Below are 26867 nucleotides of genomic sequence, written 5' to 3' on the forward strand. Positions count from 1 at the left end.
TGTTTAAACATATTAAGCTATGAGTAAGGACCCTCTAGTCCGAAAGGCGTAAGCGTCTGCCACATTGGTGAACCATATGTTTTTTATGCATCTATTCTGTTTTTAATCATTTTTTTGGAATAAAGTCTTTTGATTTTAACCATCCTTTGGTCGAAGTTGCTGGAACATCTCCTAAGTATTGTGCCTACAAGATTTTCCGGAATCCAAGTTCCCTGCACCGCCCAGGATTGATTGCATTCCTCCAGACTTCGCATTTGCTACTGTTTGGTGAGCTGACAAAAAAAATTTTCTTTTACGTTATATATACAGTAGCCTGGAAACCCCGCCTCCAGTAAGGCGAATTTAAATAATAAAGGGGAAACCTGGGTAACAATAACAATGGAGGGCCCTGTGATAGGGAAACGGGGAAGTGGAGACCTCCTGCACTCCCCTGAGTCACTGTCTCTACACTCCTATCGTTCAGTATGCCGGTTCCTCACCGGGCGACGCACGTGTACCTCAAACCCTGACTCGCCCTGCACCTAAACCCTCACTAGGGAATTGGTCGGTGCAGAAACTAATCCCACCACTGCACTAAACACACATAAGGGAAAATGACAATACAGGGGGACACCACTTAGCTTTGCTCTGTTGCTTATGCTCCCCGCAACAGAGCCCACGACCTGCGTGCATCTTCTCCTCCAACCGGATCCATCACCATAACCGGATCCATCACCATAGTGCAGACTTGGAGCAGAGTCCACCACCAGTTGCAGCTGCCCAGTAAACAGAGTCCCAAATATGAGTCCAGCTTCTGCCAAAAAGTCCAGTATGCTTGAGTCCAGCAAGTGCAGCATGCTGAGTGCAACTCTCACCATAGTCGCCACTCCACCAATCCATGCCAGCACTCCCTGCAGACTCCATAGCTGCCACCCGTCCCCTCTGGCTGGGCTGCCCAGGACTCCTGTTCAGCTCTATCTTTCACCCAGGCTTCCTTGAGAATGACTAACTATGACCCACAGTGGTTGAACACACCTGACACTCTTTTATAGAGCCTCACACCTGATTTGCAATTACGTGCACATTAAACCAAAGAACTAAAGTGTGATACCACTCACCACCACCGGGGCAACTTAGAACAAACAACACCATGTGTAATAATTCTAATGGCCACCAGGGGCAATCAACCCACTTTGGCACCAAGCCAAAGGAAAAAAGTTCACTTTATCCATTTACTTGTCAGATCCACCTTGGATCATGACAGTCTATGTAAAACCAAGAGAGGGCACCTAAAGAGGTGCAACTATTTACAAGTAAAAGTTTTTGGATCACTCCAAGTTCATGATCGCTAGTTCCAATGTAGAGGTTGCCAACAACACAAGGTAACACTGGGAAAACAAAAAATAACCATAATGGTCAAAAAACAGAACAAAAGGCACAATGGTGCAAATAAACCCTCCTGGGTAACGAGAGTTAGTACAAATTATTAGTGCTGGTCCCCTCATGGGGTTCTGGAAGCTGCTGATGGGGTACCGCTACCAGATGTAACACCTAGGGTATCTTCATCCTGCTGCTGGTTGCTTGCTAGTTCCGGTGTTCTGGTGCGTGGCCTAGCACCGAGGGATGCAGCAGCTTGTTGGCGCTGGTGGGTGACTACATGGGGACTCGGCAGCCAAGGGATCCCGAGGTCACTATCCCAAAGTGATCTAGACTCATCCAATCCCCGAAGATGCCGAATCATGCGTGCCTGTTCCAGCCGCACCCTTCTCAGTAGGGACCTCCTCCACCTCCCCATTTCCGACAGTCCAGTGTCCCCAGCTGACTCCTCCAACTGCCCCATTTCGAGTTCCCGCAAGCCCGCCTCTGACAACGTGAAGTTGGGGGGCAACCCATTAGGAGGGCCGGGGTATATACCTGGTGCCTCCCGGCGGTGCGGTCTCTGCTCCGATGCAGGCATAGTGGCAGAGGACACTGCTCAGTGGGACACCGGGGACTGCGGTGGAGCCAACGGCGGCTCTGGGTCCGCGGGGGGGTCTGCGCAGCAGTGTCAGGTCCGGACGGGGGCTTCTTTTCATCCGCCTCAGCTCCCTGTGCTGTATACAACTCCTCTGGTAGTAGCGGCAGGGAGGGAACGAAGTACGCTGCCGGTGGCATGGCAGCGATTCCAGGCTCTACAAGGTCTTTCTGGAAAGGGTCCGGTGCAGCAGCGGTGGGTACCGGTATCGCGGGTACCGCAGGTGTAGACCCCTCCTGGGCGCGCTGCAGGTTCAATGTCCATAGCGCTTCGTGCCGCAGTTGCAGGCGGCGCGTCAGCTGGGCAATTTCGGCCTCCAGCTTCTGGCGATCCATCTCCAATACTGGGTTGGAGCCTTCAGCCTTGGGGCCGGGGAGATCCATTTCCCCGCGCTCCGCAGGCCTCCTTCCCTTTCTCTCCAAGATGACATTCTGGTGTTCTCTCTCCTCCCTCAGCCCCTTTCCTGCCACTGGCTTCTGCCCCTCCTTCTTGGGGTGGCGTCTTCTTCCAGCGCCTCCATACCAAGCCAGTATACGAAGCCCTCGGGGGGTGGGCCATGTTGCTGTCACATAGTAATTCAGGCAGGGGAGGCCCAAGACTGTTCGCGGTCTTTTCCTAGGACCTCCCATCTCTTCACGCCCTTCTTCTCCACGCCAACGGTCATTTTTAATGTTCATTTTACAGTCTATTAAATTGGGTCTTCTACACATTCTCAAAAGTTTTAAGTCCAACAAATCTTAGGCACACAGAACCCAATGGCATCGGGTCTCGTCATCCTGTTCGTGATGCCAAGTTGGGTCGCCCTCCCAGTGCCGTGGGGTACTCGGTACCGGGCCGGCATTAGCGGGATGTGTCACAGCAGCGGTGACCCGGACCGTGGCCCTGGACGCCCAAGCAATGGTGGGAGATGTGAATGGTGGAATGTAGTTAATGAAATAGTTTGTGACACCACCTGTGGTGTTCGGCAAGAGAGGTGTTAAGCCGACGCTGCATGCAGATCCTCCGGGACAGATGGTGTGGTGCAGCAATGATGGGGCTATACCATCATTGCTGCACCACACCATCTGTCCTGGGGCAGTGTAGATGTGGAGACACTTAGATGGTGTAGTGTCTGGCGCAGGGGATGCAGCAGTGCTAGGCGGACAAATGCAGGAAGGAATGGAGGACTCCAGGGCATGTAGTTCCAACGTTTTACTCACAGTCTGTAGTGCCCGCTTCCGTGCCGTGTCCTCCGGGTCAGGGACTCAGTCAACCTCCAGGCCAGATGGAAAGCTTCGTTCCGTACTTGTCTTTTCCCTTCTATGGAAGCTCAGGCTTCAGTTCAATGTCCTTCTCCTTCTTTCCTTTCCCATGCCAGCTGGCTCAGGTCACTGAGGCAGCTGCAGCACTCCTTCCTCCATCCCTTCTTCCAGGGATCCCCACTCCTCTCCGAGTGGCCTCCTCTCCTACTCAACCTCTGAACTCAACTGAACCTCAATGAATCTCAATCCTGGAACTGTCCCGTTCTTTTATATCTAGTCTAAACTCCACCCACCTCCCAGCACGTGTAGTGTTCCAAGCAGGGAACCACCAAAGGTGCTCTGCTACTCACTAAGCAAGGAGCCGCAATGTGGTTATGCTGAACTACTCTATTGTGTGGGGTGCGAGTGTTGGAGCGTGGTCAGGAGCTCCCAACTTACCTGGATGGTGGGGCACCACACCTTAGGAAAAGGTGCAGTACGTCTGTGGCGACTGAGCCTCGGGGCGCCACACTTGCCTTCTGAGCTTTGCACTGTGCTGGAAAAATATTTCCCGATTACATATAGTTTATTGGCACACTCAGGAAAAAAATGAATCTCAGTTTGCTGTAAAAGAAAAAAATTCCTATTAGCCCTTAGAAAAATTAAAAACTTGGGGCTAAAGCAACATTTTTGAGAGGAAAATGTGATTTTATTATTTTCACGGCTCAACAGTCTAAACTTCTGTGAAGCACCTGGGGGTTCAAGGTGCTCACCACACATCTAAATACATTCATTGAGGGGTCTAATTTCCAAAATGGGGAGCTCTCCAAATGGGACAAGACGTCCGCTAAGGATTCCAGGAAATGTTACATTCCAAAAGCCAAATGACGCTTCTACTCTGCTTCCAAACAGTAGTTTTCTCCCTCATAAGGGATAACCCTTATGAAAATGCAATATTTTGGGCAAAAACATTTGTGCGGAAAATTTTATTTTTTTTATTTTTACATCTCAATGCTTTAAACTTTTGTGTAACACCTGAGGGTTCAATGTGCTCATCACACATCTAGATCAGTTCCCTGAGGGGTCTAGTTTATAAAATGGTGTCACTTGTAGGGGGTTTCCACTGTTTAGGCACATCAGGGGCTCTCCAAATGCGAGATGGCATCTGCCAATTGTTCCAGCAAATTTTGCATTCAAAAAGTCAAATGGTGCTCCTTCCCTTCTGAGCTCTGCCGTGCGACAAAACAATGGTTTTCTCCCTCATATGGGGTATCGGCATGCTGAGCAAAAATTGCACAACATGAAGGGTGATCTCTAAACCCAGTTTCAGGGGAGCTTTCCTATAAGTTCTTGGCTGGAGGTGGAGTTAGTTGCAGTCTGTTAGAGTCTGTACAAGGGACAGGAGCTGTGAGGAGCTCATCCCAAGAGCAGAGTGAAGAGAGAGGAAAGTGGAAGTTTAGGAAAGCCTGGGGATTGGAGCTATAGCCAAGCTCACTGTAACAACCCTGCTGGCATCACTGCATGGCCTCCCATCCCCCGCACACCAACTTACTTTCTGCCTCAAGCCATGCTGTGAATTCTGTCTGTTGCCAGCTCTGTGCCTCTGCTCTCCATGTTTCCAGACTGTGTGTATAGGGGGTGGCGCCTGAACTCTATGGTTCTTATGCAGTCAGGGTGCACCTGTGTAATATGTCCCTGACCAATCACCTAGAGCCCTTGACTATTTAGTTTCACCACACCCACTGACCTTTGCCTGTGCAATGTCTATACTCAGTTAGTATCTTGCTGCTGAGGAAGCCAGGCCCTGTTCTGTGTATCTCCTTCTCTGTAGGAATACTCTTTGTCTCGCTTTGTACCTTGTCCGCCTGCCAGGAGGCAGAATATCCTGGCCCTTGAGTCTTGTTCCCAGTGCCTTGTCTGTTCTCTGTCCGCCTGACAGGAGGCAGAATATCCTGGTCCTTGTGTCTTTGTCCCTGTGTCTCTGTCTGAACTCAGTCTTACCTCTGTCTGTCAGTCTCCTTGTTTGTGGTTCCTTCTCTGCCGTGTCTTTCCTTGTGTCCTCCCTGTCTGTGCATCTGCACCCTCGCAGCTTTATCTGTGCATCTGCACCCTCGCAGCTTTATCTGTGCATTTGCACCCTCGCAGCTTTATCTGTGCATCTGCACCCTCGCAGCTTTATCTGTGCATTTGCACCCACGCCACTCTGCCTGCACGGCTCTCTAGCTGCTCTGCCTGCACGGCTCCCTAGCTGCTCTGCCTGCCTGGCTCCCTTGGAGCCCAGCCTACTCTGCACTCCTGCGGCTCCGCCTACCTGCACCTCCTGTGTGAACAGGTCCAAATCTGTTCCTTCATATTCCACTCCTTCCTGCCTATATCCATACCTGCACCTCCTGTGTGAACAGGTCCAAACCTGTTCCCTCATATTCCTCTCCTTCCTGCCTATATCCATACCTGCACCTCCTGTGTGAATAGGTCTAAACCTGTTCTCTCATATACCACTCCTGCTAGCCCTGTGTCTCAAGCCGTCACCTACCTGCCCAGTGTCTCCAAGCCGTGCCCGCTTGCCCAGTGTCTCCAAGCCGTGCCCGCTTGCCCAGTGTCTCCAAGCCATGCCCAGTGTCTCCAAGCCGTGCCCGCTTGCCCAATGTCTCCAAGCCGTGCCCGCTTGCCCAGTGTCTACAAGCCATGCCCGCTTGCCCAGTGTCTCCAAGCCATGCACGCTTGCCCAGTGTCTCCAAGCCGTGCCCGCCTGCCAGTGTACCAAGCCGTGCCTGCTTGCCCAGTGTCTCAGCCTGCCTGTTAGTCACACCTGTCCAAGTGACTTGTCCCCGAGCGGGATCAGCAGCCACAGCCAGACACCACCCTGGAGTGGTACCCGACAGCTACATGCCGCACAAGCCTGACCTCACCATCAGAGGCTCCAGTGAAGACCGAGGTAGCTGTCGTAGTCACGCCCCTTCCAGGGTAGTATGGTTTGTGGCATAGTGGGGCCACAAACCCCCTGGTTCACGCCAGTCAGCCAAGGCGTGAGCGTGACAGTTTGCACAGGCCATGGTCCCCGCTGAGTCCCATGTCCTTCGGCTCGCAGAGCATGATAAACTCTCTCCCTGCCAGTGTGAGCCACCGGAAGAGTTTGTTCCGCCTTGTGTGGTTCCAATTGTTGAGACTTCTGAACCACTCATAGTCTCCAAGGCCATCTATGAGCAGCTCCTGGCCTATGAAGAGCACGACCCAGCAGACCCGCCTAGGTTCTATGGGGACCCCAAAGAGTGCCAAGGGTTCCTGAAAAAGTGCCTGCACTACATCCTGCAGAATGCAGCTTGTTTCCCCTCTGACCGGGTCAAGGTGGGATACATCATGTCCTACCTAGCTGGTGATGCCTTGATGTGGATCTGTCCCCTTTGGGAAGCAGGGGACCCTGTCGTCTTGAGCCTGGGGGCCTTCCTGGTGGCCTTCCGTAAAGCCTTTGATGTGCCTCGTCCAGCTGCTCCTGAAAAGTCTTCCCCTCCAAGCTTCCAGAGACAGACCAGACAAGAGGAACCTGTGGGTGAAACATCTCAACCACCTATGACCGTCCAGCCATCATCTGTTCCCAAGTGTGCCGATGCGACCTCCCATGCAAGATCCAAGAGGTCTAAAAAGAAGAAGCGGGCCAAGTTGCAGCCGGAATCTGGCCTCTGCCCTGTGAAGCCTGTACTCCAGAACCCTGGGCCAGTAGAAGAGGCTGCCCCTGGCGAGAGTATTCCCTCTCCATTAAACTCTTTAACTGTTTCTCTGCCTTCAGGGAGCTTTGGTGTGTTTAAGTCGCCAGTCTTACAGAGTCAGTGCGTGGTCTCTGTCATACAGCTCCCGAAGCCGGCGTGGGCCTTGTCTCGAGGTGGCCGAGCCCTATTGGAGAACAGTCTAGTCCTGCAAGGACAACTACAGCTCCAGGTCGGAGCTTTATACATGAAGAAGTTCATCTTCCACTTGCTGACTGGTATGCCCATGGGTCATTCTGATCAAAAGATTCTAGCACCCATTTATGTTTGGAGACCCAGCAAGGCACCACACTTGAAACAACCAAGGGTCAAGAGGTGTATGGTTCCCTTGCGTCGCATTCAGTCAGCAAGGTCGTCTTCTTCGCCGGGTTTGCTAGTCGCCGAATCAAGGTGTGAGGATGCCTCTGAAGAGGGGGAGGCAGTCTCAGTCTCCGCACACCCCTGCCTCTTGACTGTCTTCCCCAGGATAAAGGGCTGAAGATGGATCCAGAGTGTATGCCTTCAGCTCCCCTGTGGCCTAGGGGTGAAGGTCCCAAGACTGAGCTTCACTCATCCTCTAACCAGGAAGATGTGGTCCAGTTTTCTCAGGGTAACAGGCTGAAGTGGCTCCCTGTAAGTATGCCTCCAGCTTCCATTTGGCAGGTGGGTGAAGAGGTTGGAACAGTGACCTACGTATCTCCGTTTCTCACCAACCGGGAGGAGGAGGTCCAATTTTTCTGGCATGTCGGGCTGAAGTTGGACTCAGTGAAGGTGTCTTCTGTTTCTAGCTGGCTGGCTGATGTAGGGGTCAAGTGTGAAGCTTCCAGGTCCCTGCCTTCTGCCAATCAGGAGGAAGAAGTCCTTGTACCCTCTGTGTTGGAAACTGTTGGGCACCAAGAAACTTGGCACTCGGTGATTCCAGATGGCACACATATTCCACCCTACCTGAAGGATGTCGTGTCAACCTGGACTGTGTGTGGTCCCGTACTCCTTCTTCTGGTCATTCTGGCAGGCTTGAGGAAGAGGGGCCATGAAGGGGGGGTACTGTAACAACCCTGCTGGCATCACTGCATGGCCTCCCATCCCCCGCACACCAACTTAATTTCTGCTTCAAGCCATGCTGTGAATTCTGTCTGTTGCCAGCTCTGTGCCTCTGCTCTCCATGTTTCCAGACTGTGTGTATAGGGGGGCGGCGCCTGAACTCTATGGTTTTTATGCAGTCAGGGTGCACCTGTGTAATATGTCCCTGACCAATCACCTAGAGCCCTTGACTATTTAGCTTTGCCACACCCACTGACCTTTGCCTGTGCAATGTCTATACTCAGTTAGTATCTTCTGCTGAGGAAGCCAGGCCCTGTTCTGTGTATCTCCTTCTCTGTAGGAATACTCTTTGTCTCGCTTTGTACCTTGTCCGCCTGCCAGGAGGCAGAATATCCTGGTCCTTGTGTCTTTGTCCCTGTGTCTCTGTCTTAACTCAGTCTTACCTCTGTCTGTCAGTCTCCTTGTTTGTGGTTCCTTCTCTGCCGTGTCTTTCCTTGTGTCCTCCCTCTCTGTGCATCTGCACCCTCGCAGCTTTAGGCTACTTTCAGACATCAGGTTTTCGGCGTCGTGCCGCAGCGCCGGATCCGGCAAATGTTTTGCAAAACCGGTTGTGACGGATCCGGTTTTCTGCCGGATCCGTCTCATCCGGTTCATCCGGTTTTCGATACGTTTTTCGACGGATTACGCCGGATCCGGTTTTTAAAAAGGCCCCTTGTGGGCGTCCGAACGGGATTGGCTACTGCAAAACTTTATATACCGTGTTCCTACAGCCCTTCTTTGACAGGTTGGAGAGAAGAGCAAGTGACTGGCGAAGATGGATGTTGTGATTGGAAATATTTTGAAGAATTTGGCAGATTTTACAGCGGAGGCGAATCGTTTGAGGGTGATTGTTCTGGAGAAGGAGAGAGCGAGACAGCAGCGCATCAGGCATCGTAGACGACGTTTGTGGATCTACCCCATCACAGCCAAGAGAATGACGCGTGGGGTCTATTCTACACTCTGCATGGACCTTAGACGAAACCCGGATAAATTTTTTGGATATGTTCGGATGAAAATGGAGAATTTTGATTACTTGGTGGAGCGCATTGCACACCTCATAAGAAAATCAGACACCTATTGCCGCTTCTCTGTTTCACCCGCAGAGCGTCTGATGGTGACTTTAAGGTAAGCCACATTTATTGGATATGCCTCGCATCAGAGCAATCTTGTTGGTGGTAGTTTGTATCTCCAAGTGTTATAGCTGAGTTTTGGTATGTAATGCTGTGATTTTAAACTAATTGATTGTTTTTTAATTCCCCACAGATTTCTTACAACTGGAGAATCCCTTTCGTCACTGCATTTCCAGTACAGACTCGGGATTTCCACCATATCTGGAATAGTGAAGCACACATGCCGTGCACTGTGGGACTCCTTAGCTGAAGAGTTTTTACCAGAGCCCACAACAGAGAGGTGGATTGAAATTTCAGAAGAGTTTCAACAGATATGTCAGTTTCCGAACTGCTTGGGCGCTGTGGACGGGAAACATATCCGCATTGTAAAGCCAGCCGTATCGGGATCGGAATATTTCAATTACAAGAAATATTTTTCAATTGTCCTCATGGCCATCGCTGACGCGGAATACAAATTTATTGCTGTTGATATTGGGGCCTATGGCCGCTCCAATGACTCTCAAGTTTTCAAACTGTCTGCCATGAGGCGTAAACTGTATGGAAACACCTTCCAGTTCCCATCCCCTAGACCACTGCCGCAAACATCTGGTCCACCTATGCCATTTGTCTGTGTAGGGGATGAAGCCTTCCAGCTGTCAGAACACCTTTTGAAAAAACATGCAAAACACAAGCCACGGAGACACCATCACATGTTTCTCAACGCAAGCATGACTAGCCAGGTCTTTCCCCGGGAAGGAACAACCACGGGAAGGGCAATCTCCAATGAAGGAAACCACCTATGCCAAAACATGGTATCCATCCACAGACAGCTGTTTCGGGGTTTTGCCCCTCATCAGTGTGGAGTAGGAAACTGGCTAGTAGGAGCAATGCCTAGTAAAAGACTGTGAAAAATGAGGATGAATGAACTCATGGAGATCAACATCCAACACTGCGGAGACACCATCACATGTTTATCAACGCAGTGATTCTAGAACAATGCCCCCATCCCTTATGGGAAATATGAAAAACATGCAAAACACAAGCCGCGGAGACACCATCACATGTTTCTCAGCGCAAGCATGACTAGCCAGGTCTTTCCCCGGGAAGGAACAACCACGGGAAGGGCAATCTCCAATGAAGGAAACCACCTATGCCAAAACATAGTATCCATCCACAGACAGCTGTTTCGGGGTTTTGCCCCTCATCAGTGTGGAGTAGGAAACTGGCTAGTAGGAGCAATGCCTAGTAAAAGACTGTGAAAAATGAGGATGAATGAACTCATGGAGATCAACATCCAACACTGCGGAGACACCATCACATGTTTCTCAATGCAAGCATGACTAGCCAGGTCTTTCCCCGGGAAGGAACAACCACGGGAAGGGCAGTCTCCAATGAAGGAAACCACCTATGCCAAAACATGGTATCCATCCACAGACAGCTGTTTCGGGGTTTTGAAACAGTATGGTAGCAGAGGATTGTGAAGAACAAATCGCATTTTTAATTACCGCCTCACAAGAGCAAGAAGAATGGTTGAATGTACCTTTGGTATTCTGACAGCCAAATGGCGGGTCCTATTGACTGCGATCAACCTCAAGACAGAAACTGTGGACGAGGTGATCAAAGCTTGCATGGTACTCCACAATTTTGTTATCTGCAAGGAACCCATTTCCATTGAGGACACCTCTGAAGAAACTACCTTGCAAGATTACCATGACATTACCACTAGAAGTTCTGTGACGGTTTCAGTAATGATGGACAATTTTGCATTATACTTTATGTCACCTCAAGGCAGAGTACACTGGCAGGATGACAAAGTGTGAAAGATTTGTGTCATGAACCAAACTTGTGTACCTTCTGTACCAACAGTATATACCTTTGCCAACCAAAGTTGGCTATCTTGTCATGGTCTTACTATTTTTACCTTTAGGCCACAGGTGTGTACCTGGTTGTGTTTTATGCAAAGTATTTCACCTTTTAACAAAAGTTGTGTACATTGTTAGGAAATCACCAACAATAAACACAACTTTTTAGGTGAAATGCTTTGCTTCAAACACAACCAGGAACACAACTGTGGCAAAAAGCTAAAATTTACCCACAGTTATATACCTGGTTTTGAATACCTTTTTACCTTTTAAATACCCTGTATTTAACCTTTTTTTTAAACATATTTCGCCGCAGAAAGAAATGACAGACAACCATTGTAAACGATAATTTAACTTTTATTTAAAAATTTTGTTTTTTGTAAAATGTTTTTAAAGTTAAAAAAACTTTTTTAATAAAGGTTTGAAACCAACTGGGCATTTTTATTACAAAACACACATTATAAATCGGTGTAGTGTGGGGTGGAAATACTGCTGGAGGGGCTGCGGGACACTTCGACACTGAGAGTGTGGAGAGAGGACTGGGATCGTGGTGGGGAAGGAACAGTTAGAGGTGAAGGTGTGGAAAAAGCTACAGAATGGGTGGACATGTGGGAGGCAGAAGAGGTGGTGGGCGGTAGAATGGAGGGTTGGGCAGGGACTGTAGGAGCAGATGATATTGATGGAAAGTTGTATGGGGAAGGAGTTTGGTACGGGGAAGGAGTTTGGTACGGGGCAGGTTGCTGGAAGTGGGGAGATGTCTGGTACTGGGGAGGTTGCTGGTACTGGGGAGGTGGCTGGTACTGGGGAGGTGGCTGGTACTGGGGAGGTGGCTGGTATGTAATAGGAGGGGGAGGATGGAAAGTGGCTGGAGGGGGTGCAGGTGGAGGAACTACTGGGGTGGGAGGAGGAGGTTGGGAGGTAACGTGCTGGAGAGCACCGTGGCATGAATGCATTACATGCATCTGCTGGCTAGGAGAGAGCGTTTCCATGCGCTCCACAACAGACCTGAAAAAGGTGTGGTTTGGCGAAGATCTTGCTTCTGAATGCATGGTTTGCAGAAGTGTCTTCACCTCCAGAATGCTGGAGTTGATCTGCTGAAAGTCTGCGGAGATTTGCTCTGACAAGACTTTTAGACAGTTCTGGAAAGATGCATTCAGATGCAAGAACTCTGGCGCATAAGTCTTTTCCTGACCCCTCTGCCGCTGCCGCCCAGTACCCGCAGGTGTACTAGAGGTGGCAGGGGCAGAAGGGTGGGGTAAAGGGAAAGCGATCTCCTCACCAGCAGCTTCAGATGGGTCGAATGTGTGGGAAGGCTGGGAAGGTGCAGATGTACCGGGGCGGTCGAAGTGTCCCTCGGTGCCGGTCTCCTCAGGGATCACCTCAGAAGGGTCCAATCGTGCAGGCTCCCGAGTGCTGCTCATCGTGCTGTGGAATAAAGAAGAAAAAAAAACAATTAAAATAGTGACATGGCATGGCCCTGGCTGAAAAAAAATTGTTACATGTAAACATTTTTTTTTCACATGTGGTGTGTAATATTTACCTTCTGGTGACCATTGTATCCCGGAGGAACGACAGGGCTCGTGCGTACTTGTACTTGCTCCTGCATCCTCCAGATCCACTCGGGGCCCGCATCTCTTTATTGAACTCCTTCTTGAAACGATCCCTCACAGACTGCCACCGCTTCACAATTCTGTCCCCTGAAACAAGAAAGGACAAAGTGGTTAGTATACAACATCAGTGTTTCCCAAACTCCAGTCCTCATGGTCCCCAGGGGTCATGTTTTCAGGATTTCCAAAGTAAATAGAAATCCTGAACACATGATCCGTGAGGACCACGAGGACTGGAGTTCGGGAAACACTGGTTTACATCAAGCAACCGGTACTGTATATACTTACGCTTTTTAATCTGGGCCCGAGCATCGAGGTCCTCCCAGCGGCCCACAAGGAGCGAACAGATTTCCACCCAGAGTCGTCGGGTAACAATCAGATCAGCATGGCGGCGGTCAGCCATATTCCATAGCGGCTCCCTTTCTCTGACGAGATCGATGAGGTGGTCCACATCAATTCCTCCATCCTCACCGTCATAGTCGGGAGCACGCTGTGAAGGCTGTTAAAGTAAAATAGAAAAATAGCAAAATTAGTCACCACACTTTAAGACATGAAATAAAAAGTGTACCAAAATTTAACTTAAATATTATACTTACACGCTGGTGACCGCCGCGTTGCTGTCGCCGACGACCCTGGGAGGCACTGCGAGGACCTCTTAGCCGAGCACCAGATTGGGAAGACTAGAGAAGAAAAGAAAAAAATGTATGTGTTTGGATGTTGGCATATTTGTTTGCTGTGTGATGTCTGCGGTACATTGTTTTCTATGTGTTGTGTGTAGTGTGATGTTGTGTTTCTGCGTTTGATGCAAAAAACTTACCAATTGTGAGCCCACTCCAGGTGTCTGTCCACCCCTTCCTTCTTCTTCTGGGAGCTCCTCTTCAGCTTGTGATTCCTGTTTTGAAATAAAAGCCAATGAATAGACATATATTACAGAGATGATGGATTTTGGAAATAAAAACTTACCGTCAAACGCTGACGATGCGAGGGAGGGCTCCCAGAAGAAGATGTGCTGTCCTCTTGCTGGCCAGACTCCATGGCTGTGGGTGGTGCTGCTGCTGCTGCTGCCAGTGCTGCCAGTGCTGCTGCTGCATCTCTTGGGCAGCTGTTGAATAAAGAGAAACAAAGAGCCAATGAATATCTTGATATTCCTTTGCCCTAGTTTTGAGGAATGGGGGATTTGATAATTACCATCTCTCATCTGCTGCTGGACTCCCCTCCCATTGTTCAGCATGTTCCCTTTGCTGCTCCATTTGGGGTGGTGGTGGTGCTGATGGTGCTGCAGTGGTCTCCTGCGCCTGGTTCCTGTCTTGGGTGGCATGTTGGGTGTGGCTGAGGGTCCCACTGTCATGCTTTTATATATGTGTGCTGTGGGCAGAGCTACTGAGCATGCTCAGACCCAAAAAAAAGGATCCGGCCACCGGATCCGGTTTTCGCCAGTTCCGGCGCATTGCAGCGCTCATAGACTTTCATTGTGTGAAAAAGCCGGACGCGCCGGATCCGGTGGGTCCGGCTTTTTCGCCGGAGACAAAAAACGTTACAGTAGCCGTTTTTTCCAGACACCGGATTGCGACACATTGCCGGATCCGGCGAAAAACGGATGAAACGCATGGCCATCCGGCGCGATCCGGCGCAAATACAAGTCAATGGGGGGGAAACCGGATCCGGCATTGCATTTCGCCGGATCCGGTTTTTGTCAAAAGAGCCGGATCGCGCCTGACGGGGAAAACCTGATGTGTGAAAGAGGCCTTATCTCTGCATCTGCACCCTCGCAGCTTTATCTGTGCATCTGCACCCTCGCAGCTTTATCTGTGCATCTGCACCCTCGCAGCTTTATCTGTGCATTTGCACCCTCACCGCTCTGCCTGCACGGCTCTCTAGCCGCTCTGCCTGCACGGCTCCCTAGCCGCTCTGCCTGCCCGACTCCCTTGGAGCCCAGCCTACTCTGCACTCCTGCGGCTCCGCCTACCTGCACCTCCTGTGTGAACAGGTCCAAACCTGTTCCTTCATATTCCACTCCTTCCTGCCTATATCCATACCTGCACCTCCTGTGTGAATAGGTCTAAACCTGTTCTCTCATATACCACTCCTGCTAGCCCTGTGTCTCAAGCTGTCACCTACCTGCCCAGTGTCTCCAAGCCGTGCCCGCTTGCCCAGTGTCTCCAAGCCGTGCCCGCTTGCCCAGTGTCTCCAAGCCGTGCCTGCCTGCCCAGTGTCTCCAAGCCGTGCCCGCCTGCCAGTGTACCAAGCCGTGCCTGCTTGCCCAGTGTCTCAGCCTGCCTGTTAGTCACACCTGTCCAAGTGACTTGTCCCCGAGTGGGATCAGCAGTCACAGCCAGACACCACCCTGGAGTGGTACCCGACAGCTACATGCCGCACAAGCCTGGCCTCACCATCAGAGGCTCCAGTGAAGACCGAGGTAGCTGTCGTAGTCACGCCCCTTCCAGGGTAGTCTGGTTTGTGGCACAGTGGGACCACAAACCCCCCCGGCTCACGCCAGTCAGCCAAGGCGTGAGCGTGACAGTTTGCACAGGCCATGGTCCCCGCTGAGTCCCATGTCCTTCCGCTCGCAGAGCATGATAAACTCTCTCCCTGCCAGTGTGAGCCACCGGAAGAGTTTGTTCCGCCTTGTGTGGTTCCAATTGTTGAGACTTCTGAACCACTCATAGTCTCCAAGGCCATCTATGAGCAGCTCCTGGCCTATGAAGAGCACGACCCAGCAGACCCGCCTAGGTTCTATGGGGACCCCAAAGAGTGCCAAGGGTTCCTGAAAAAGTGCCTGCACTACATCCTGCAGAATGCAGCTTGTTTCCCCTCTGACCGGGTCAAGGTGGGATACATCATGTCCTACCTAGCTGGTGATGCCTTGATGTGGATCTGTCCCCTTTGGGAAGCAGGGGACCCTGTCGTCTTGAGCCTGGGGGCCTTCCTGGTGGCCTTCCGTAAAGCCTTTGATGTGCCTCGTCCAGCTGCTCCTGAAAAGTCTTCCCCTCCAAGCTTCCAGAGACAGACCAGACAAGAGGAACCTGTGGGTGAAACATCTCAACCACCTATGACCGTCCAGCCATCATCTGTTCCCAAGTCTGCCGATGCGACCTCCCGTGCAAGATCCAAGAGGTCTAAAAAGAAGAAGCGGGCCAAGTTGCAGCCGGAATCTGGCCTCTGCCCTGTGAAGCCTGTTCTCCAGAACCCTGGGCCAGTAGAAGAGGCTGCCCCTGGCGAGAGTATTCCCTCTCCATTAAACTCTTTAACTGTTTCTCTGCCTTCAGGGAGCTTTGGTGTGTTTAAGTCGCCAGTCTTACAGAGTCAGTGTGTGGTCTCTGTCATACAGCTCCCGAAGCCGGCGTGGGCCTTGTCTCGAGGTGGCCGAGCCCTATTGGAGAACAGTCTAGTCCTGCAAGGACAACTACAGCTCCAGGTCGGAGCTTTATACATGAAGAAGTTCATCTTCCACTTGCTGACTGGTATGCCCATGGGTCATTCTGATCAAGAGATTCTAGCACCCATTTATGTTTGGAGACCCAGCAAGGCACCACACTTGAAACAACCAAGGGACAAGAGGTGTCTGGTTCCCTTGTGTCGCATTCAGTCAGCAAGGTCGACTTCTTCGCCTGGTTTGCTAGTCGCCGAGTCAAGGTGTGAGGATGCCTCTGAAGAGGGGGAGGCAGTCTCAGTCTCCTCACACATCCCCAGCGACTATACCAGTGTTCTGCTCCCAAGAGCACCCCTGCCTCTTGATTGTCTTCCCCAGGATAAAGGGCTGAAGATGGATCCAGATTGTATGCCTTCAGCTCCCCTGTGGCCTAGGGGTGAAGGTCCCAAGACTGAGCTTCACTCATCCTCTAACCAGGAAGATGTGGTCCAGTTTTCTCAGGTTAACAGGCTGAAGTGGCTCCCTGTAAGTATGCCTCCAGCTTCCATTTGGCAGGTGGGTGAAGAGGTTGGAACAGTGACCTACGTATCTCCGTTTCTCACCAACCGGCAGGAGGAGGTCCAATTTTTCTGGCATGTTGGGCTGAAGTTGGACTCAGTGAAGGTGTCTTCTGTTTCTAGCTGGCTGGCTGATGTAGGGGTCAAGTGTGAAGCTTCCAGGTCCCTGCCTTCTGCCAATCAGGAGGAAGAAGTCCTTGTACCCTCTGTGTTGGAAACTGTTGGGCACCAAGAAACTTGGCACTCGGTGATTCCAGATGGCACACATATTCCACCCTACCTGAAGGATGTCGTGTCAACCTGGACTGTGTGTGGTCCCGTACTCCTTCTTCTGGTCATTCTGGCAGGCTTGAGGAAGAGGGGCCATGAAGGGGGGGTACTGTAACAACCCTGCTGGCATCACTGCATGGCCACCCATCCCCCGCACACCAACTTACTTTCTGTTTCAAGCCATGCTGTGAATTCTGTCTGTTGCCAGCTCTGTGCCTCTGCTCTCCATGTTTCCAGACTGTGTGTATAGGGGGGCGGCGCCTGAACTCTATGGTTCTTATGCAGTCAGGGTGCACCTGTGTAATATGTCCCTGACCAATCACCTAGAGCCCTTGACTATTTAGTTTCTCCACACCCACTGACCTTTGCCTGTGCAATGTCTATACTCAGTTAGTATCTTGCTGCTGAGGAAGCCAGGCCCTGTTCTGTGTATCTCCTTCTCTGTAGGAATACTCTTTGTCTCGCTTTGTACCTTGTCCGCCTGCCAGGAGGCAGAATATCGTGGCCCTTGAGTCTTGTTCCCAGTGCCTTGTTTGTTCTCTGTCCACCTGCCAGGAGGGAGAACATCCTGGTCCTTGTGTCTTTGTCCCTGTGTCTCTGTCTGAACTCAGTCTTACCTCTGTCTGTCAGTCTCCTTGTTTGTGGTTCCTTCTCTGCCGTGTCTTTCCTTGTGTCCTCCCTGTCTGTGCATCTGCACCCTCACAGCTTTATCTGTGCATCTGCACCCTCACAGCTTTATCTGTGCATCTGCACCCTCGCAGCTTTATCTGTGCATTTGCACCCTCGCCGCTCTGCCTGCATGGCTCTCTAGCCGCTCTGCCTGCACGGCTCTCTAGCCGCTCTGCCTGCACGGCTCCCTAGCCGCTCTGCCTGCACGGCTCCCTAGCCGCTCTGCCTGCACGGCTCCCTTGGAGCCCAGCCTACTCCGCACTCCTGCGTCTCCGCCTACCTGCACCTCCTGTGTAAACAGGTCCAAACCTGTTCCCTCATATTCCACTCCTTCCTGCCTATATCCATACCTGCACCTCCTGTGTGAATAGGTCTAAACCTGTTCTCTCATTTACCACTCCGGCTAGCCCTGTGTCTCAAGCCGTCACCTACCTGCCCAGTGTCTCCAAGCCGTGCCCGCTTGCCCAGTGTCTCCAAGCCGTGCCCGCTTGCCCAGTGTCTCCAAGCCGTGCCCAGTGTCTCCAAGCCGTGCCCGCTTGCCCAGTGTCTCCAAGCCGTGCCCGCTTGCCCAGTGTCTCCAAGCCGTGCCCGCTTGCCCAGTGTCTCCAAGCCGTGCCTGCTTGCCCAGTGTCTCCAAGCCGTGCCCGCTTGCCCAGTGTCTCCAAGCCATGCCCGCCTGCCAGTGTACCAAGCCGTGCCTGCTTGCCCAGTGTCTCAGCCTGCCTGTTAGTCACACCTGTCCAAGTGACTTGTCCCCGAGTGGGATCAGCAGCCACAGCCAGACACCACCCTGGAGTGGTACCCGACAGCTACCTGCCGCACAAGCCTGACCTCACCATCAGAGGCTCCAGTGAAGACCAAGGTAGCTGTCGTAGTCATGCCCCTTCCAGGGTAGTCTGGTTTGTGGCACAGTGGGGCCACAAACCCCCCGGCTCATGCCAGTCAGCCAAGGCGTGAGCGTGACACTCACCCCAGGGAAGAGCGCTTGACACTGGATGCCAGAGTCCATGGCTGCACGGGTACAACAGTCCCAGAAGCCAAATCTCGAGGGCAGGAGACTGCAGGCCTCCTGGCCCCATCACACACCTGAAGGCACGCAAGCATACCAGAGCCGGAGCCACCATGAAGGAGTGACACCTGTAAAACGCTCTAGCTGCCTGCCATACAGGCAAGAACTAAAGAACAGTAAGGAACAGAGGACTGAGCATGGCAGCAAGGACCTCACAGGGCAGCGCAGAAAGGAGGCCTCCAACCCATCTGGCTTAGTGGATCCTAAGTTGCGTTCAGGTTGGCTGGATCTCCATTACCATCTGTACTCAGTGCCCTCGTCTGCACCTCAAACTATGAGTAAAAGTGTGAAGACTGCACCCCGCTGTGTCCTCCTGTTTATTTGCTGCATCACCTCAGCGCTGCACTACAACATCAGCACTATCTTTAACATTATAAGTGCCCTGGGCCTTAGCTCTACCTGTGGTGAGCTGTACCAACTCTGCTGCATCACCATCAGCCCCAGCGGTCTCTTTAAGCAGCGTCGGCTATCCTTTTCCGAATACCACAGGTGGCGTCATGAACTATATCTTATAAACTTTATTTCCCCTTTTATAATCATTGCTATTGGACACCCATGGCTATGGACCGGGTCACTGCTGCCATGACACATCCCCTTAAGAACCGGCCTAGTACCGAGTATCCCCGTGGCCCTGTCGTGGCACTGGCCCAGCCCACCAAATTAACTAGCTCTTTCCCTAACTCTAACACATAAGCAAAGACTTAGCATGTACGTGTAATAATGAGCAGGTGCTGAGTATGTCACCACGAGACAGACGGACCAACAGTTAAAGGGGAGGTTTATTTACAGGGATTGATACTGGCAAAAATAAAAGGGCAGTATTGGTATAATGAGAACAAGTACTGAAAACAGTCAAAAAGGCATAAACAGGGTTAAACAATCTTATAGGGGTTTTCCTATGAAGGCACTTATCAGTCTGAAGAGGGGGTTTTGATTGAAGGGTCAAGCTTCTCCCACGTTGGCGCCGAATCACCAGCAGCGCTTGTTGTCTGTAGTCCTTCTGTACTTTGTGTCTTTAACAGTCACCAGCCGGGGTCTGAGGGGTTACTGCGGGAGTCAGAGGTATATGAGGTAAAATGAGGTTCCTCTGCTCCGAGTCCTTCTCTCCAGCTTTACAGCGACGTCTATTCTCAGGGAACAGAGGCACTGCACTGTCACCTTGGTAACCGGGACTTCGCACACGGGTCAGTACCTCTAGACAGGTCACAGTCTCTTCGTAGGGCTCAATCTCAATACAGGGCAAAGTCTCATCACATGGCTCAGTCTCAATGCAGGGCACAGTCTCAGTACAGGGTTCAGTCTCAATGCAGGCCTCCACCTCCACGCGGGTCTCAGTCTTTCCACAGGGATCAGGACGCACCTTTGCTGTTGTGACACCCCAGAGTCTGGTTGTCACAGTGACATTACCTCCCTCTAATGGGTAAAGTCATGCTTGGAGGCAGAAAGGAACCCCCATGCCAGGCAGCATAGATTTAATCACAATTTCCTGCTGCAGGTCAGAAAAGGGAGCTGCCTTATAAATGCTGGCCTGCAGAGGGGGTTGGTGTGTCAGCTAGAAATCAGCTGAGGGGGTTGTCATGGAAACGAAACAGCTGTGAGGAAAAATGACAGTTACATGAGGGGGTGAGGTAAAGAGATCTTTCTGGAAGATCCTGGCAGATGAAGACAGGCAGCTGATCTGTGAAGAGGGAAAGGACAAGAGCAGAGACTGAGAGACTCTAGGGAAGCTAAAATACTGCATATAGCAGACCCCTGAGTGAAACTCTAATAAAGAGAAAAGGGACATCAGAGTCCTAGACTGACAGGAACTGTACGCCCTGATAGCCGAATCTGAAAGTACAGGGGATTGTAAATTCCTGTGCACACTGAACACCTGAGGGCACGTCAGCGGATAAGGAGCCCGGGGCCGGCGGTGAAGAGAATGGTACCCGTGGAATAGGCTCACGCTGACAGCCGTAGAGGTTAGTGAAACCATCACGAATAGAGGGTCGCAGCATAGTTATATACAGCGGAGACCCACACACACAGCGCAGAAAGGAAGGTCCTAAATCCCCACCTGGCAAGGTGGATCCCCTGAGTGCCTCCAGGCGAGCCGGACTCATTCCATCACCTGTATGTGGTACTCCAGACTGCAACCTATTACCAGTAAAAGGTAAAGAAACTGCACCTCTCTGTGTCTTTCTCTCATTTATCTGCACCCCAACGTTTACAGCCACTTTTACTATTTATTTAACATCTTTGCCCTGGGACTACAGCCCTACCTGTGGAGGGCTACAACATCATAGCTGCGCCCAACATCCATCCCAGAGGAACAACACCGCAGCACTGGTCACCTCTGACTAGAATACCACAGGTGGCGTCACATATTTCACCATCTAATAACTTTATTTTCATTTTTTTACCAAAAAAATACCACACAACTTTCCCCTATTTTATTACTGGACGCCTCTGGGCCACGGACCTGGTCGCCGCCACAGTGACACCGTCCTCCATGGAAGTCGAAGGGCCCTGTACCGAGTACCCCCAGGCCCCGCAGGGCGCTCCAACTGGCGTCACGAACAGGATTTAGCGAGCCTAGCAAAGTTGGGTACAAGGAGCCTGGCAAAGCTGGGTACTGTGCGCCATAGACTTTATTAAATTGAGTGCTAAAGACTTTAATGCGCTTTCAAATAACCGCCATAACTGCGTCTCACAGTGCGTGCGAGCAGAGAGGGGCATGCCAGTGAAGCTGGAGCTGCGCTCTATTGTGAGCAAGTTACAAACAGGAAAATGCTCAACGTGGGTGAAGATTCAGCGGCGGTCGCGGCCTGGTTACCACATTACTCAGGGGAGTCGCACACCCTGAGCGATTTTAAAGAAAGACTATGTAGTTTATTCAAAGTGTACCCCCTGTCAGAAAGCCAAAAATGTCAGTATCCTCATTGGCCAGTTAACTGGTGCGGCTCAGTGTGGCACCCCTGAGGGTTCAGTCGCCACAGAGGTGCTGCACCTCCTCCTGCGGTGTGGTGCCCCACCATCCAGGTAAGGTGGAGACACCTGACCACACTCCAACATCTGCATCCCACACAATATAGTAGTGTAGCAAAGCACCTTTGGTGGTTCCCTGCTTGGACCACGAAGAATGCTGGGAGGTGGGTGGAGCTTAGTTGCACAAGAGAGCGGGAGATTATTAGGACTAGGTCAGTCTGTGAGAGGAGATCCCCTGAGTGACCTGGAGCTGCTGGCACGGGAAAGAGATAAGCCTGATTCTCTATAAGGAAGAAAGATTTGTACGAAACGTAAGGAGAAGAAGAGAACTAAGGACTAGGGTCGGAGTGAAACACTTCCTCAAGTTCTAAGAGCATGGCCGGGGTCTGGTCCTCGAGGTTGTATGGATACTAATGGTCCTGCGACAGACACCGGAGGAATAGAAGTTGTCACCACTTTATTCCCACACAAGACTTGGGGGCACAACAGCAACGAGAGTGAGCCGGGACTTGGTAGCAAGGAGTCCCCGAAGCAGGCTACAGCTGTCTGCCGTACAAGTAGAGTTCAAAGGAACATCTGAAAGGCGGAACTTGGGTTTAACAAACAACCACAAGTACTTCATTACAAGCACTAGAAGGGAGACGTTCAGAGAAGGCATATGTTGGCGGAGTGTTGAAAAGGAGTACTTCATCTTGCCTAGAGGTTGGCTGAGCCCCTGACCTGGAGAACACAGCACCGAGGCGGGCACCTGTATGCACAACAGACTGTGAGTAAAGCTTTGGAACTACATGCCCTGGTGTCCTCCGCTTATTCCTGCATTAACCCACTCAGCACTGCTACATCTCTGTGCTTAATACTACACCGTTCTTCTCTCCTCACTACCTCTCCATCTACACTGCCCTGGGACTACAGCCCTACCTGTGGAGGGCCACAACATCATTGCTGCACCACACCATCTGTCCCAGAGGATCTGTCTGCAGCGTCAGCTTAACATCTTCATTGCCGAACACCACAGGTGGCTTCACGAATCATTCACTTATAAACTTTAATCATCATCATCCACACGCTCAACATTCCCCTTTTACAATGGACGCCCAGGGCCACGGACCGGGTCACCGCCGCCGTGACAACTCCCATTGAACTCCACGGGCCCGGTACCGAGTACCCCGCCGCCCTGGGTGCGAGGGCGTTCCATCAGAGGGAAGTAAAGTCCTAGCCGGACACTGATAAAAGAACTGTCAAACAAATCTTAGCCAGACTGAAAGACACTTTTGATACTCGTACTGCAACAGAGATAAAAATGAGATTTTTTGGGTGCAAACAGAGTGCAGGACAGTATACGGGACTATGCCCTTAATCTTCAGGAGGCACTGCAGGCTGTAAAGCAGGTTGATCCTGAGAGCGTGCAAGATGAAGATAGATTACTAACAGAGCAGTTCATAGAGGGACTCCAGTCTAACAAGCAAAGGACACAGCTGCGCATAATGGCCCAACAAAATCCTGAATTGGACTTTGCACACTTTAAGGATAGAGCCATCAGAGTGCTGCGTGAACTGAACCCTAGAAGCACAGGGCCCTCTAAGCATCCTGCAATTACATACCAGCAGGAGACAGCATCCTTTCAAAAGGCCTGACAAGCCATCCCATGATGATGATTCTGCTGCAGGCTTATGTCTCCAAGTCAAGGAACTAGCTAAAAGTGTGGCTACACTCACAAAAACTGTGCAGTCCCTGCAAGTGATTCCAGAGAAGAAGATCCAGCTGGCCTCCAGTCCAGATGACGTCCCGTGGCGACAGCAGGAGGATACCACCGACCAGAGGGAGAGACAGCGATCGTTACAACGAGAACGGACAGCCCATCTGTCGCCGCTGCAACAGGGCTGGATATCTAGCAAGATACTGTTATTTAAACAAGCAACCCCTGGGGTAAAGGGCCAACCCCCAGGAGTAAGACGACCAGGCCCACCAAATTGGCGAGACAAGTACGTAGGAGTCTTGCCTGTTGTGATTGATGGTTTTCCGATGAACGCTTTACTGGACACCGGCTCCCAGGTGACAACGATGCAATATGTTCTTTTTAAGCAGTACTGGGCAGATTCAGACATTACTCACCACCCAGATAAAGACCTTGCCATTTTTGTCAGCAATGGTCAGCCCTTGCCTCAGATGGGATATAAAGAGTTGACCATTAAGATTGGCCAAGTAGAATTGCAGTCGCAAGGTTTGATAATAGTTGATATTGACAAACGAGAATGCCATCCTATGATCACTTTAGGCACTAATGTAATTGAAAATTGTCTTGGAGAAATTATTGTTTTGTTACAACAGGTAGCAGAGACCGCCAGCTCCAGTCAACAACGGGTCCTGCAAAAGGAGATCAGAGCCCTGATGCAGAGACAACAGGTAGAGCTGTCTGGTGGAGAAGTCAGCAGTGTCAGAGTAAGTGATCATTTCCCCATTGCAGTACCTCCCAGAAGTGAAATGTTAATTTGGTGTCGGGCAGCAATAGGCCTAAGGGGTCAAGATTACCAAGCCTTGGTAGAACCCATGTATTCTGATAGTAGGCCCACTATCCTGACAGCCAGAGGAGTAGTTGATGTCCGCAAGGGGAGAGTACCAATACGCATCTTAAATTGTGGGGAAAGAGAGGTTCAGTTACCCCGGTATGCCACCCTTGCTAAATTGTTCACTGTCAGTAACAATGCAATTGAGACACTAGAACCCTTGCTTCTGTCTGACAAGGTGGAAGAGAATGGCTCTGAAGGGCAACAGGAGGATTGGTGTCAGCAGCTACACGTAGGCACTGACTCCACCCCTTCACACTAAAAGCATGGGGCTTACCGGGTGGCTCGAGAATTTGAACGGGTCTTCAGCAAGCATCCTCTAGATTTTGGGCAGGCAAAAGGGGTTCAACATCATATCCCCACTGGAGATCATCCACCCATTAAAGAGAGACACCGGCCTGTACCCCGAGCACACTACCAATGTGCCAAAAGTATGTTACGAGAGATGAAGGAGGCTGGGGTAATCAGATAGTTGTAGCCCCTGGGCAGCTCCATTAGTCCTCGTTAAGAAGAAAGACGGTACTATGAGAATGTGTGTGGACTACAGGCGGATTGACAGCATTACACATAAAGACGCATACCCATTGCCTAGAATTGAGGAATCGCTAGCTGCACTAAGAACTGCTAATTTCTCTACTTTAGATCTCACCAGTGGGTATTGGCAGGTTCCTGTGGCAGAGGCAGACAAAGAGAAGACAGCGTTTACAACACCAATGGGCCCCTGCGAGTTTAACTACATGCCGTTCGGGCTCAGCAATGCACCAGGAACATTTCAGCGGTTAATGGAATGCTGCCTTGGACATAAAAGCTTTGAAACCATTCTGCTGTACCTGGCTGACATCATCGTCTTCTCCAAAACCTACGAAGACCATTTGAAGCACCTAGCCGAGGTATTCGAAGCCCTGTCAAACTTTGGCCTGAAAGTAAAGCCATCCAAATGTCACCTTTTGAAACCCAAGGCCATATGGTGAGCGCGAAAGGTGTGGCACCCGATCCTGACAGAGTCACCGCTATCCGGAACTGGAAAAGACCCAGCACTATCCATGAAGTGAGGCAACTTCTTGGGTTAGTAGGCTGCTACAGAAGATTTATCAAGAACTTCACCAAGATAGCAGCACCGCTGCAAGATCTTCTAGTGGGCCAATCCAAGAAGGACAAGAACAAAAATCTTCCATTCGAGTGGAACAAAAGGATTGAAGAGTCCTTCACCAAGTTGAAATTGGCCCTCACAGGAGATGAGGTCCTGGCCTACCTTAACTATGACCAACTATTTGTACTTTACACTGATGCCAGCAACGTGGGATTGGGAGCAGTGCTGTCACAAGTGCAGAAAGGCAGAGAGGGAGTGATTGAGGCAGAGAGAGTGATTGCCTACGCCAGCAGGAAGCTTCGTCCCACTGAGAGGAACCCCGACAGCTACAGTTCCTTTAAGCTGGAGTTCCTCGCCATAGTCTGGGCGGTAACAGAGCGCTTCAAGCACTACTTGGCTTCCGCTAAGTTCACCATCTACACGGACAATAATCCGCTAAGCCTCCTTGAAACGGCAAAGCTTGGGGCACTTGAGCAGCGACGGATGGCCCGGCTGTCCAACTACGAGTTCACCATCAAGTACTGAGCAGGACATAAGAATGCTAATGCGGATGCGTTGTCCAGGATGCCCAATTCACCAGACGGGGGAAGAAGATCCAAAATAACTCGAAGAAATCGAGTTACCAGCCTTCCACCATCCAATTGCAGCCCAGCGCTCTCAAGGAGTGAGGAATAAGCGCTTTGTCGTACGAGAGCTAACGTTGAATCCATTACCCCATCATGAGTGGGCAGAGACACAAGATAGTGATCCAGCTGTTCGCCAAGTAAAGGGCTGGCTGGCACAAGCTGATGCACACCCTGGTCCAGATGATCCACAGGAAGCACAACAGCTATGGAAGGAGAGAGGCAAGCTGTTTATCTACGAGGGTAAACTGTGTTGGAGGAACATCAACTCGCGCACACACAAACTGGTCTGGCAGGTGGTAGTCCCAAAGAGGGATGCGCCAATGGTCTTAGAGGCGTACCACAATGGAACAGGACACTTCGGTTGGAAGAAGTTGGAGATCCTACTTAGTGAAAGATTACACTGGGTTGGCATGAGGAGTTCCATTGAGAAGTGGTGCCGAGAATGTGGCCCATGCAACCTGCGCAGAAAAGACCGTAGCAGCAAGAGAGCCCCATTACAGACGATCATCACAAAACAGCCACTTGAATTGGTAGCCTTGGATTACGTGAAGTTAACTCCGAGTAGGAATGACTACACCCATGCTTTGACCATCGTGGACCATTACTCAAGGTTCTTGGTAGTTGTGCCTGTTAAAGTCCAAACAGCGAAGACAGCAGCCAAGGCATTTCAGCAGCACATTTGTCGACCGCACGGAAACCCTGAACAAGTGCTCACTGACCAAGGTCCAGCCTTTGAGGCAGAAGTGTTCCAGGAGTTCTGTAACATGTACGGTTGCAAGGAAATCAGAACGACGCCATACCATCCACAGACAAATGACATGTGTGAGAAGATGAACCAAGTGGTCATTGACTTATTGAAGACCTTACCTCTGGAAAAATGAAACCAGTGGCCAGAGAAGTTGCCAGATCTGGTAGATCTATATAATCATATACTGGTAAACTCTACAAATTTGACTCCGGCCTACTTGATGAGAGCAAGACCTGGCAAGTTACCCATTGATTTGGACATGGGTGTCTTAACACCAGAGACAACATCACCAGATGCAGACTGGGATACAGAGCGGCAGCAACAAT

This window comes from Dendrobates tinctorius, unplaced genomic scaffold (assembly GCF_039654945.1).
Source record: "Dendrobates tinctorius isolate UK_male_01 unplaced genomic scaffold, ASM3965494v1 ptg000219l, whole genome shotgun sequence".
Taxonomy (NCBI): Eukaryota; Metazoa; Chordata; class Amphibia; order Anura; family Dendrobatidae; genus Dendrobates; species Dendrobates tinctorius.